Consider the following 13,295-nt stretch of genomic DNA (forward strand, 5'->3'; position numbering starts at 1 on the left):
AATAAGCAGAATTTTTAAAATAATTTTGCACTAAGCAGAAACTATTTAAATCCAATTAGCCTGGCAGAGCTACCACTCTCTTTCCTTTGCTTCGCCAAGCTACCCCCACCATGCTGTGTTCACATCCCCGGGGCAGGCTCGAGTCTGAACTCGCCTCTAATACATAATTAAACTCATAAAATATGTCAATACTCCGGTTCTTTTTTTTCTTTTAATCGAAAAGTAACATATAAATCAACGTTAAATACTTTAATGTATTGTTTTGACATTCAAGTGCAAAAAACATAGCACGTATAATGAGTTTAGATTTTAAGTGACTTAAAAAAAACTTTTATAGTTTCTTGTATACACTTTTAGCATTTAAATTTAGCTGGGAGTAATTTTTTTTTTAGGGGTTTTAATGTATACGGACCATGGGGATGTTGGCATGGATAGAATTTTGGGGTGCGCCGTGCGTGAGGCAGAGCGCAGCGCGAGCACCAATCACCACGTGTTCTCGATCCTTACTGGCCTTGAGCACAGCAACAAGGTGGCTAATAGCAAGAGTCGTGCCCCACGAGTAACGGATTCCATCAGGCTTTGCAGTATGTGAACATGTTGAGGTGAGTGATTGTGTTATTCATAGATTATCTAGTCTGTTTGCTTTTTTGCTGTTCGTTCTACGAAAGGCTGCCACAGGCAGCCAGACACGTGCCTGCTCCCATTCCTGCTTCTGTTTTTGCCTTTTTTCCTATCACTGTTCCTTCTTGTAATGTGTAACGTGTTGTAATAAAGCAGCAAAAGTTAGAGGCAGAGGTAGGCCTTCAGATTAGGTCAAGAAACTGACAACCAAAGTGGCAGTTCGTCAATGTACAGTTCGCAATAAGTAATTCGTGGTCCCATCTCCAAATCATGTACATGGGCTTACCTGTTCAACCTGTGAAAAGTATCAGTGAATATGGTGGTAATGACATTGCATTCAGACTTAATAAGTGTAATAAAGACGGCACTGGACAAGCTGCTGTTACAGGCTTTCAAGCAAGCTTTCAGGTTAGATTGCAGTTAAACACAATACACCTTATCAAGTTTTCTCTTCCCCTATCCCTTGTGGGAAAGGCAAAATGAGCCATTTTTGACATTCATGAAAAAGTCTAAGGATGTAAAACTGCATATTTTGAAAATGAGAAATTTCAAGGCCACCCAACCTAACCAACATAACCTGGTGTTATTATATAAGTGCATTCGCTTCACGAAAAAAAAACCACACATTGTTAACCCCAGAGATATTAATTTTTGTCAAAATTACCGTTAAGATAGGTTAGCTTAGATTTAGTTAGGTTTAGTTATTTATTTATTATTTTTTTTTTTTTTATGAATTTCTGCTTGTTTACGTGTGCGTGTGTGTGGTGGGGTATATGATTGACTTGTGGCAGAAACTTTTACTAGATTAATTAAAAGCACATCAAAATCTACAAGAAAAATGTAGTTTTGTCCGAAAATGTTAGATAGGTGCACTTGTATAAATTTGTCCCAAGTCTAACTAGGGGACCTTCATCCCCCCCTGAACCCCCCACTTAAGGTCACTAACCTAACCTAACATTACCCATCCTAAACTAGCAGGGGGCTTTGCCTTCCCTGGACCCACTTTAAGGATTCTGATGTAACCCAACTTAACTGAACCTAACATTACCTAACCTAACCTAAACTATTTGGCAGACTTTGCCCTCCCTATAAGAGGGCCAAGGGAAACAAAAAAGAGGAAAAAAAATCCCTCAGAGGTGCCAGTCCCAAAAGAAATGTCAAGAGAATCATTGAAAAATTGAAGGATGTCTTGAAACTTCCCTCTTGAAAAAGTTCAAGTCATAGGAAGGAGGAAATACAGAAGCAGGCAGGGAGTTCCAGAGAAAGGGATGAATGATTGAGAGTAATGGTTAACTCTTGCATTAGAGAGGTGGACAGAATAGGGATGAGAGAAAGAAGAAAAGTCTTGTGCAGCAAGGCTGCAGGAGGGGAAGCATGCAGTTAGCAAGATCAGAAGAGCAGTTAGCGTGAAAATAGCAGTAGAAGATACCAAGAGATGCAACATTGCGGCAATGAGAAGGAGGCTGAAGACAGTCAGAGGTAAGGAGATAAGACTAAAAGCTTTTGATTCCACCCTGTCTAAAATAGTGATATGAGTGGAACATACCCCACCCCCTCCCATACATGTTAAGCAGGCTCCATACATGGACTGATAAGGCCCCTGTGCAGATTTAGCAGCTTGGGGATGGGGGGGTGAGGAAAATTGGTGGAAAGTTTTCAGGACAGTTGTGTCAAGTTGATAGATGGACAAATTGAGTTTTTGAGGCATTGAACAATACCAAGTTTGCTCTGCTCCAATCAGAAATTTTAGAAAGATCAGAAGTCAGGTGTTCTGTGGCTTCCCTGTGTGAACTGTTTACTTCCTGAAGGTTTGGACATTTATGAAAAGAAGTGGAAAAGTGCAGGATGGTATCATCACCTTAGGAATGGATAGGACAAGAAGTTTGGTTTAGAAGATCATTGATGAATAATAGGAAGAGAATGGGTGACAGGACAAAACACTGAGGAACACTGTTAATAGATTTAGAAGAACAGTGAGTGTCTACCTTAGCAACATTAGAACAGTCAGAAAGGAAACTTGAGATGAAGAGACAGAGAGAAAGATAGAAGCTGTAGGAGAGTAGTTTGGAAATCAAAGCTTTGTGCCAGACTCTATCAAAAGCTTTTAATATGTCTAAGGTAGCAGCAAAAGTTTCACAAAAATCCTTATAAGAGGATGACCAAGACTCAGTAAGGAAAACCAGAAGATCACCAGTAAACTTTTTTTTGACTAAAACCATACTGGCAATCAGATAGAAGGTTGTGAAGTGATAAATGTTTAGGAATCTTCCTGTTGAGGATAGATTCAAAAACTTTTATTAAAGGCAGGAAATTAAGGCAATAGGATGGTAGTTTGAAGGATTAGAACAGTCATCCTACTTAGGAACAGGTTGAATATAGGCAAACTTCCACCAAGAAGGAAGGGTAGATGTTGATAGACAGACTTGGAAGAGTTTGACTGGGCAATGTGCAAGCATGGAGGCACAGTTTTGGAGAACAATAATAGGAACCCCCATTACGTCCATAAGCCTTTTGAGGGTTAAGGCCAGTGAGGGCATGGAAAACCACTGCAAAGGATCTTAATGGGTAGCATGAAGTAGTAGGAGAGTGGAGAAGTGGGAGGAATGGGCCCTGAATCATTCAAGGTACATTTTGTGGGCCAGCTCTCTATCATGTATAGCACGAGAACAGGCTATGTTAAACCAAGGCTTGGAAGGTTTAGAGTGAGAAAAAGAGTAAAGAATGTATGCCTCCATACCTGACACAATCACTTTTGTTATATGGTCAGTACACAGAGATGTATCTGTGATAAGGAAGTAGTAATCATTCCAAGGATAATCTGAATAATACCTCCTCAGGTCTCTACAATTAGCAGAAGCAAAATGCCAGAGGCACCTCCACTTTGGGAGATCCTGAGGAGGGATTGGAGCATTAGGATAAGATACAGATATGAGGTTGTGATTGGAGGAGCCCAACAGAGAAGATAGGGTGACAGCATAAGCAGAAGGATTAGAGGTTAGGAAAAGATCAAGAATGTTAGGCTTATCTCCAAGACAGGAATATGACAAGGTTGTTGCACCAGTTGCTCTAGGTTGTGGAGGATAGCAGAGTTAAAGGCTAGTTCACCAGGATGGTCAGTGAAGGGAGAGGAAAGCCAAAGCTGGTGGTAAACATTGAAGTCTTCAAGAATGGAGATCTCTGCAGAAGGGAAGAGAGCCATAATGTGCTCCACTTTGGAAGTTAAGTAGTCAAAGAATTTCTTATAGTCAGAGGAGTTAGGTGAGAGGTATACAGCACAGATAAATTTAGTTTGAGAGTGACTCTGTAGTTGTAGTCAGATGGAGGAAAATTCAGAAGATTCAAGACTGTGGGCACAAGAGCAGGTTAAGTCGTTATGCTTATAGACGCAACATGCAGCTTTGGATTGGAAATGAGGATAGAGAAAGTAGGAGGGAAAAAGAAAAGGGGCTACTGTTAGTTGCCTCAGACACCTGTGTTTCAGTGAGGAAAAGAAGATGAGGTTTAGTAGAGGAAGAGCAATCCGTTCCTTGGAACATTTGTGGTCCCTTCCCCAGGCAGGGACTCTGAGGCTGGTGTAGGAGTTGCCACTTCTAATTTTGAATTTTGAGTGAAGGGTGTGTGTGTAATTAGGTGCATATAGTTTTGTGTCAAGGAAGAGAGTTATCTTTAGAGGGCAGGCTGTGATTATCCCCTTGTTTTGTGAGACACGAAGGAAAATGTTCAGTGAGGTCACAGCTGGGCTTAATGATAAGTTCACAACATTCCATGATCCAGTGCTTCAGACCTCACTAGGAAGGAGTGATGTTAATCTAACCTAATATTATACCAGCACATCACACTAACAAGAGGAGGAGGTAGTCCAGAGGAGGAGGTAGTAGACACCTGCCAAAACGATAATTACTCCCAGTGAGGTCTAAAGCACTGTTCAGGGGGTGCTGTGAACTTATCATTAAACCCAGCTGTGACCTCACTGAACGTTTCCCTTTGTGTCTCACAACACAAGGGGGCAGTCACAGCCTGCCCTCTAAAGACAACTCTCTTCCTCCACACAAAACTACAAGCACCTAATAACACACACACCCTTCACTCAAAAATTTCAAAGTCATCATGGCAACTCCTACACCAGCCTTGGAGTCCCTATCTGGGGAGGGGACCATAAATGTTCCCAGGTTGAACTGCCTTTCTGTTGACGACCCTAAGTGTCTTGACACCCCCCTCAACTTTTTCTTCATTAACTTCTGCAACATTCGCAGTGTAAGATCTAATTTTCAATCTGTAGAACACCACCTCTCCTCTTCTAAACCTCATCTTTTCCTCACTGAAACTCAGGTGTCTGAGGCAACTGACAGTAGCCCTTTTTCTGTCCCTTCCTACTTTCTCTATCCTCATTTATTATCCAAAGCTGGATGTTGCGTTTGTGTGCAATGACTTAACCTGCTGCTTTCGTGCCCATGCTCTTGAATCTGGCTACGACTTCAGAGTCACTCTCAAACTAAATTTATCTGTGCTGTATACCTAACTCCTCTGACTATAAGAAATTCTTTGACTACCTAACTTCCAAAGTGGAGCACATTCTGACCCTCTTCCCTTTTGTAGAGATCTCCATTCTTGGAGACTTCAATGTTCACGACCAGCTTTGGCTTTCCTCTCCCTTCACTGATCATCCTGGTGAACTAGCCTCCAACTTTGCTATCCTCCATGACCCAGAGCAATTGGTGCAACACCCTACTTGTATTCTACGCTCTTGAATCTGGCTACGACTTCAGAGTCACTCTCAAACTAAATTTATCAATGCTGTATACCTAACTCCTCTGACTATAAGGAATTCTTTGACTACCTAACTTCCAAAGTGGAGCACATTCTGACCCTCTTCCCTTTTGCAGAGATCTCCATTCTTGGAGACTTCAAGGTTCACCACCAGCTTTGGCTTTCCTCTCCCTTCACTGACCATCCTGGTGAACTAGCCTCCAACTTTGCTATCCTCCATGACCCAGAGCAATTGGTGCAACACCCAACTCGTATTCCTGACCGTCTTGGAGATACGCCCAACATTCTTGACCTTTTCGTGACCTCTAATCCTTCTGCTTATGCTGTCACCCTTTCTTCTCTGTTGGGTTCCTCTGATCACAATCTCATATCTGTATCATGTCCTATTGCTCCAATCCCTCCTCAGGATCCCCCTAAGCGAAGGTGCCTCTGGCGTTTTGCCTCTGCTAGTTGGGGGGACCTGAGGAGATATTTTGCTGATTTTCCTTGGAATGACTACTGCTTCCATGTCAGAGACCCATCTTTGTGTGCTGAGCATATAACAGAGGTGACAGTGTCTGGCATGGAGGCGTACATTCCTCACTCTTTTTCACTACCTAAAGCTTCCAAACCTTGGTTTAACACAGCTTGTTATCATGCTATACATGATAGAGAGGTGGCCCACAAAAGGTACTTAAGCCTTCCATCACCAGAATCTCATGCACTTTGTATTTCTGCCCGGAACCATGCCAAGTCCGTTCTCCAACTAGCCAAAAACTGTTTCATTAATAGAAAGTGTCAAAACCTTCCAAGATCTAATTCCTCTCATGACTTCTGGCATCTAGCCAAAAATATCTCCAATAACTTTGCTTCTTCTTTCCCTCCTTTATTTCAGCCAGATGGCACCACTGCTATCACATCTATTTCTAAAGCTGAATTCTTCGCTCAAACCTTTGTTAAAAACTCTACCTTGGACGATTCTGGGCTTGTTCCTCCCTCTCCTCCACCCTCTGACTACTTCATGCTACCTATTAAAATTCTTCGCAATGATGTTTTCCATGCCCTTGCTGGCCTAAACCCTCGGAAGGCTTATGGACCTGATGGGGTCCCTCCTATTGTTCTCCGAAACTGTGCCTCCGTGCTTGCACCTTGCCTAGTCAACTCTTTCAGCTCTGTCTGTCAACATCTACCTTTCCTTCTTGCTGGAAGTTTGCCTATATTCAGCCTGTTCCTAAAAAGGGTGACTGTTCTAATTCCTCAAACTACCGTCCTATTGCTTTAATTTCCTGCCTATTTAAAGTTTTTGAATCTATCCTCAACAGGAAGATTCTTAAACATATATCACTTCACAACCTTCTATCTGATCGCCAGTACGGGTTCTGTCAAGGCCGCTCTACTGGTGATCTTCTGGCTTTCCTTACTGAGTCTTGGTCATCCTCTTTTAGAGAATTTGGTGAAACTTTTGCTGTTGCCTTGGACATATCAAAAGCTTTTAAGAGAGTCTGGCACAAAGCCTTGATTTCCAAACAACCCTCCTACGGTTTCTATCCCTCTCTCTGTAACTTCATCTCAAGTTTCCTTTCTGACCGTTCTATTGCTGCTGTGGTAGACGGTCACTGTTCTTCTAAATCTATTAACAGTGGTGTTCCTCAGGGTTCTGTCCTGTCACCCACTCTCTTCTTATTATTCATTAATGATCTTCTAAACCAAACTTCTTGTCCTATCCATTCCTACACTGATGGTACCACCCTGCACTTTTCCACGTCTTTTCATAGACGTCCAACACGTCAGGACGTAAATATTTCACCCAGGGAAGTCACAGAACGCTTGACTTCTGATCTTTCTAAAATTTCTGAATGGGGCAGAGCAAACTTGGTATCGTTCAATGCCTCAAAAATTCAATTTCTCCATCTATTAACTCGACACAACCTTCCAGACAACTATCCCCTCTTCTTCATTGACACTCAATTGTCCCCCTCTTCTACACTGAACATCCTCGGTCTGTTCTTTACTTATAATCTGAACTGGAAACTTCACATCTCATCTCTAGCTAAAACAGCTTCTATGAAGTTAGGTGTTCTGAGATGTCTCCGCCAGTTTTTCTCACCCCCCCAGTTGCTAACTCTGTACAAGGGCCTTATCCGTCCATGTATAGAGTATGCTTCACATGTCTGGGGGTGTTCCATTCATACTGCTCTTCTAGACAGGGTGGAATCAAAAGCTTTTCGTCTCATCAACTCCTCTCCTCTAACTGACTGTCTTCAGCCTCTCTCTCACCGCCGCAATGTTGTATCTCTAGCTGTCTTCTACCGCTATTTTCATGCTAACTGCTCTTCTGATCTTGCTAACTGTATGCCTCCCCTCCTCCCGCAGCCTTGCAGCACAAGACTTTCTTCTTTTTCTCACCCCTATTCTGTCCACCTCTCTAACGCAAGAGTTAACCAGTATTCTCAATCATTCATCCCTTTCTCTGGTAAACTCTGGAATTCCCTGCCTGTTTCTGTATTTCCACCTTCCTATGACTTGAATTCCTTCAAGAGGGAGGTTTCAAGACACTTATCCTTCAATTTTTGACTACCACTTTGGACCCTTTTATGGGACTAGCATTTTAGTGGGCATTTTTTTATTTATTTTTTTTTATTGGACTTTAGTTGCCCTTGGCCAATGTCACTCCTACATAAAGAAAAAAAAAAAAAGATTTGGAGGTACTCACTAAACTTTGTACAGATCCCTGTGTTTCCCACAGTAGCACAGGAAAAAGTAGAGTAGACCCAAATCACAATCTGTGCACCTGTCTGATATCATGATGAAGGTAGAACTGATGTGGCAGTTCGCCTGTGGCCTTTGATACCATTGCAGAGGATTACATATGGACTGATTCCAAACTACACAGGCCATTTTTTAATCAATTAATTATTTTGTTTTTTTATGTAGGAGGGGTACCAGCCAAGGGCAATAAAACCAATAAAAAAAAAGTCCACTGAGGTGCCAGTCCGCAAACAGAGTTGAAAGTGGTAGTCAAAAATTGCAGGATAAGTGTCTTGAAACCTCACTCTTGAAAGAGTTCAAGTCATATGAAAGTGGAAATACAGAAGCAGGCAGGGAGTTCCAGAGTTTACCAGAGAATGGGATAAATAAATGAGAATACTGGTTAACTCTTGCATTATAGAGGTGGACAGGATAGGGGTAAGAGGAAGAAGTCTTGTGGAGTGGGACAGCAGGGGGAGTGGAGGCATGCAGTTAGCAAGATCAGAAGAGCAGTTGGTATGAAAATAGCGGTAGAAGATAGCAAGAGATGCAACATTGTGGTGATGAGAAAGAGGCAGTCAGTTTGAATTAGTGGCAGTATGTGTAGTACAAATGTGTCACTCATAAAACTTTATTTGATTACTTATCAATATGACAATTAATTTGCATCTGGTGCAAAAAAAATATCAGTCAATAATACAATGGTGAATAAAATACCTGCCATGGGACTAGTTATTGTGACGATGTAATGTAGTCACAGTACCCGCATACCAACATACTAATATACACGCAGTACCAATTGAGCCAGCGCAGAATTGAGAGGATTGACAAGTGAGGAAATTGAGATAAATTTTGAAAATTCGTTTGTGGGTTGTTTGTTATGTGCACCATTAGAAATGCTCCAAATGATGTGGTCCACAACTTGAGCATGATAGTAAGTGCTGTGAGTGTATTGTGTTAGACTACACTGGAACCACCTTTTAACTTTTTCAAACAGTGCTCTGTGGTCTTGAAATACAAACTTAAAATCTGGTTAGCAGTGTGTCTCCTTCCACTGGTGCTGATAAGAATTTGTGCACACAAATTTGTGAGAAAGTATGTGAAATGGAGGAGAGAAACAAAAGGAAATCCTCCATCAGAGATTTGGATGTGCCAACAGTCACCCAGGTTAATGAGCAATTCCAGCAGGTGGCCAGGCCACGCACTTGTTGGGTTGTCAGGTGCCTCTGTCCTCCATTGTTTGTAGTAACAAAGATAAGTTACACACGACTGGAACGGATGATTTAGAACTTAGGAAGGGACTTCTGAACGCTGCAAAACCTTGAAAACCTCACCTTTCAGCTGTGATTTTGTTGACGGGGACATGTAAGGAAGGCTGAGTGTCAGGAATGGACCAGTGGTCAGATGGGTGGTGGTGAATACACCTGCGCAAGGACTTGAAGATCATTTAAACTACAGTAATGATGCAGTATACAGGTTGGTAAGATATCTAAGTTTTAAAACTTGGTTTCGTAATTTTGATTGTTTAACTTCCAAACTGGGTTGTCTCATTTGTTCTTAACCCACTCGTGCCCAGGCAGCTGATGGTCACCCATGCCTCCCATACCACCCACCCCAAGACTTATGCTCATCCAAAAATATTTAAGAAATATGCATGTAAATGCTAGAAAAGTGTTATTAATCCACTATTTCCACTTAAAAATGAGCAATATGGTATAAACATACACAGTGATATATTATAATGTATAAGAAATAATAATGGCAATGGTAATGATGATAAAAAATCATTGTAATGAGATAAATATGGTGGTGAAAATATAAGTAGTAGTTGTAGTGGTAGTAGTGGTGGTGGTGGTGGTGGTAGTAGTGGTAGTAGTAGTAGTAGTAGTAGTAGTAGTAGTAGTAGTAGTAGTAGTAGTAGTAGTAGAAGAGTCATTTACTTACGGTAAATCACAGGTGGCTGGGGTTGAATGAAGTGGTGGGGGAAGATTAGTTATTTCGCTGCTTTTTGGCCACACCACTTGGCCCTGGTTGTGAATCTGCAGCTAGTTCACTGTGCCACAGATGGAAGTGGTCCATGCAGCACAGTCCTGGTTCACCAGGACACCCAGGGCAATAGTAGACAGTGTCCTTCCTCTTCTTTCCATTCTTCCAGCACACTCTGCATCGTTTTTGCTTTCCCGACTGTTTATGGCGAACCCATGCATGGTACAAATCCTTTTCCTTCATTACTTTCAGTGGGCGTTTTTTCTCCTGGCCTCATCTTTCCTGATGAGTTGAGCAGCTCCATGACTGTGCACACGTAACCATTGGTGGCTGACATCCATGATGAACTGAAGAAATTCACCTTTATACTGGGACCCCTTTCGGTGCGCAATGTAGGAATTCAGAAGAATACGGAATATGAAATGAATTCCAAGCTTTTTGAACCAGGCTAGGCTTTTCCTTCTGAAAGCATAAGGCTCCAGCAACTGGTCAACCATATCTACAGTTCCCATTTTGCTGTTATATTTTTCAATGTGCAGTGGTCTATTATAGAAAAGTCTTTTCCCCAAAGTACGTTTTGCACTTTTCAACCATACCAGCAGTGTATTTTGTGGTGAGCAGTCACTTCTTTCTTGTCCTGGTACTTGACAACTAAAGTATTCCCTTGTCTGGCAAAAACAGATTGAAATCTCTCAAATTTTTCAGCCATCATCCTTTTGGGGGGTCCTCTACCACTTCTCACAACACCAGTCATTGTGGTGTTACAGCTCAGCAAGTAATTGCTAAGTCTGAGACTTGTGTACCAGTTATTGGTAACTACATGTCGACTGTGGTCCAGTAAGTCCTTCATCAAATGTATGATAATGTCTTCTGGAATGCTAAGGTTCCCTGCTGCTGGATCATCAATTTTGAAGGCCCCTTTGCCGTAATAGACAGCAAAATTCCAGGAATATCCATCCCAGTGGTCACCAGAGGGGCAAAGAACAAATACCTTGATGCCAAAATGAGCGTTCTTTGTTTTTATGAACTGTCTAAATCCAAGATGACCCTTCCACAAAATAAGTGCTTCATCAACAGCTACATCCTCACCTGGTTGCATAACTGCTTGGCACCTGTTCCTCATCAGGTCCAAAAATGGTTCAATTCTGGTTGACAGTACATTTTTCTTGACAGTGGCAGCAGATGAAAATCTCAAGAATTTGAGAATGGAGAGAAACCTATTCCTAGTCATCACTTCCTTTGTGAAAACTTGTGGGCCTCCAAAAACTGCATTATGTGACCAATACATATGCATATTGGTATTGGCTATCAATAACCCAAAGAATACATGCATGTTATCTGCTGTTACTGGTTCCCACTTAAGCCCATATACTTTTTTCTTTGTTGGATTTTCAGCAAAATAAACATCAGCTTTCTCATTAGCCCATGAACACAATTTAGAAATCACATAGCCATCTATAGAATGACTAAAAGCATCTCCAGGAGTATGGAAAGTAAGGGCTGGAATAGCCTGGGGCCCTTGGGCAGCACCATTGGTGAAGCCGGGCGGTGCACGTGGCTGTGCATCAGCAAAGATGTTGACAAGAAACTGCCACCCACTGTTTTCAACTGGATCAACATCCTGCCATAATTCACTATCACTAAGCTCCAGTTCACTGTCACTACTCTCATCTTCACTCTCACATTCTGGCACATATGATGTATCAGAGTCTGAATCACCCCTGTCCGACATGGCGGTAAATTCCTTAAAACTATCACAAGATATAGCAAAAATAAGTTTCCAATAATGGCAAGGTAATGAGAAGACACTAAAGTACGTCCTTTTGTATCGATCGCCTTAGGCAAACTGGGCATGGAGAGGCACTTGCGGCCAGTAATATTCTATGTTGGCCAGTCACGCCACATATTAGCAAATTGATTGGCTGATGGGCGTGGCTTATTTTTATTCCCAGCAGTAGGCTATACCAGGGTCATAGACTGCCTACAGGACAAAAAACCACTCCGCATTATGTATGGGTATTGCATGACACATATGTATACGTCATGGTGTTTGGTACGGAGCATGTCCGTGATGTAAAGGTGTACGTCATGGGCGTGAAGGGGTTAAGCTTTTAAATATCACTTGCATAGTAGAGACATGGGTGACTAGTGCTGTATGTGACTTGCCTCTGTTAATGGTTATCAAATTGTTAGATCAAACATTGTGGATGCCATCACCAAACCAAATAAAGTTTTCTTCATGCAAGACAGCACTTCTTTCCTATCTGTTCATTGTGATTTAATATTAGAATGTTGCTGTTATCTATCTGATGATCTGAATAAGTTTTTTGTGTACCTTTCTTTGGTTTATCATCCCATAAGTGCTTGGTCCCAAGAAAATATTAAGTTGGTGAACTTCTTAGCTGAGTTGTATGGATAAAGGGTTGTCATTATGAGAGATTCCAAGCTCCCAGAGATAAATTGATCTATACAGAACTGCATGTCTCTCTGTTATCCATCTTTAGCCCAAATGTTTATTGATACTTTAATTGTTCTGGATCTTAGTTATTAGGTTTCTAAATACTGAAATAGATGTTTATCCCTTTGGCAGTATTTTTGACTGCTAACATCAGATGATGGAATGGAAAGTCTAACTGTCTATGGGCACTGTGGTATTAGATTTGATTATAATTTAAAATCTACATCTGACAATGTAAGCATGGTGAAAGGAAGAAGAGCCTGGCTGAGGGGTAATTACTGGAATATAGAAGACTGTTGTACAGTGAGATAGATATAGGAATGACTGTCTTCAACTACAGGACAATCTAGCTGCACTTGAGAACTAGGAAAATGCCATTACATTTGATTCACTTTTACTAAAAACCCGTTCTATTCACATACACACCCCACAACACTATTCTCACAAATACTTGGGTGTCTATCTTTCAGCATACATAAAGTGGAACAAACATATGAGCAGCATCAGGGCCAAGGCCAACAGAGCCCTGGGGTTCCTGCACAGGAATTTTAGCAGGTGCAGTGCAAACATCAAAATCCTTGCATACAAGACATTTGTTTGACCATACTTCGAGTATTGTGACACCGTCTGGGATCCACACACTCACACCAACATTAATAAATTAGAGTCCATACAAAACAAAGCTGCTAGATGTGCTAGACATGATTACAGATATATTACACCTGTTACCTTGCTT

General features: G+C 41.6%; 1 long non-coding RNA gene across 1 annotated transcript; it reads left to right on the forward strand.

Moving 5' to 3' along the window:
* Positions 1 to 429: 429 nt before the first annotated feature.
* Positions 430 to 12,576, forward strand: LOC135090049 (uncharacterized). Its single transcript, XR_010261747.1, has 3 exons — positions 430 to 602; positions 9,457 to 9,591; positions 10,354 to 12,576. It is a non-coding gene; the product is annotated as an uncharacterized LOC135090049 (long non-coding RNA).
* Positions 12,577 to 13,295: the final 719 nt, after the last annotated feature.

The sequence above is a fragment of the Scylla paramamosain genome, chromosome 34, assembly GCF_035594125.1.
Source record: "Scylla paramamosain isolate STU-SP2022 chromosome 34, ASM3559412v1, whole genome shotgun sequence".
In the NCBI taxonomy this organism is placed as follows: Eukaryota; Metazoa; Arthropoda; class Malacostraca; order Decapoda; family Portunidae; genus Scylla; species Scylla paramamosain.